This window comes from Panthera onca, chromosome A2, assembly GCF_046562875.1.
Source record: "Panthera onca isolate mPanOnc1 chromosome A2, mPanOnc1 haplotype 2, whole genome shotgun sequence".
NCBI lineage: Eukaryota > Metazoa > Chordata > Mammalia > Carnivora > Felidae > Panthera > Panthera onca.
The window spans coordinates 66,767,763-66,768,478 of record NC_138340.1 but is presented as its reverse complement, the minus strand read 5'-3'; the positions used below and the strand labels follow the sequence as shown (position 1 = coordinate 66,768,478).

Genomic DNA, 716 nt, shown 5'->3' with positions numbered 1-716 from the left:
TGCATATAAATTTTGCCGATTTCTTATAATTTCATCTTAAACTAAATTTATTGAGTTATCACTGTAAAAAAAATGTCTTAATTTATTCTGAGAAAGTGAGTGGAGAGGAGGGGGGAGAGAGAGAGAGATAACCCCAAACAGGCTCTGCACTGTCAGGGCAGAGCCAGACATGGGGCTCAATCCCAGGAACCAGGAGATCATGATCTGAGCCAAAATCAACAGGTGACTCTCAACCCGCTGAGCCACCCAGGCGCCCCTCACTGCAAAAATTTTAAGGGCACTGTCTACTTTGATACACTTTGACAAATGCAATTCCCTGTTTAAGGATCATCATCCTTTCTGCAATGACTGGATATAGAATATTTCCACCAAACCAGAAAATCGTCTTGGGAAAAGTTTTCAATTAGCAATAATCGCGCCTCGGATAAACCTCATTGGCTACGATACTGCCACTGCGCAAAGCTCAGAAAATCGTCTTAAGTCACTTTGCAGTCTGTCTCCCCACCCACAGGCACTAAGTGCACTCTATCACTAAGTTGCACAGTCTTGAGTTTCATACAAATGGTATCCCAAAGATGTCCATGACCTAATGCACTAATCCCCAGGAATTGTGAACGTGACCTTACATTGCAAAAAGGAATCTGGGAATGACCGAGAAACACAATCCGCAAATACACTACCCGAGTTATGATGAACTGGCATGCCAAGGTGGGGTG

General features: G+C 43.4%; 1 non-coding gene across 1 annotated transcript; it reads right to left on the bottom strand.

Annotated features, from left to right (window-relative positions):
- Positions 1 to 324: 324 nt before the first annotated feature.
- LOC132680020 (U4 spliceosomal RNA) lies at positions 325 to 464 on the bottom strand. Its single transcript, XR_009610483.1, has one exon. It is a non-coding gene; the product is annotated as a U4 spliceosomal RNA (small nuclear RNA).
- Positions 465 to 716: the final 252 nt, after the last annotated feature.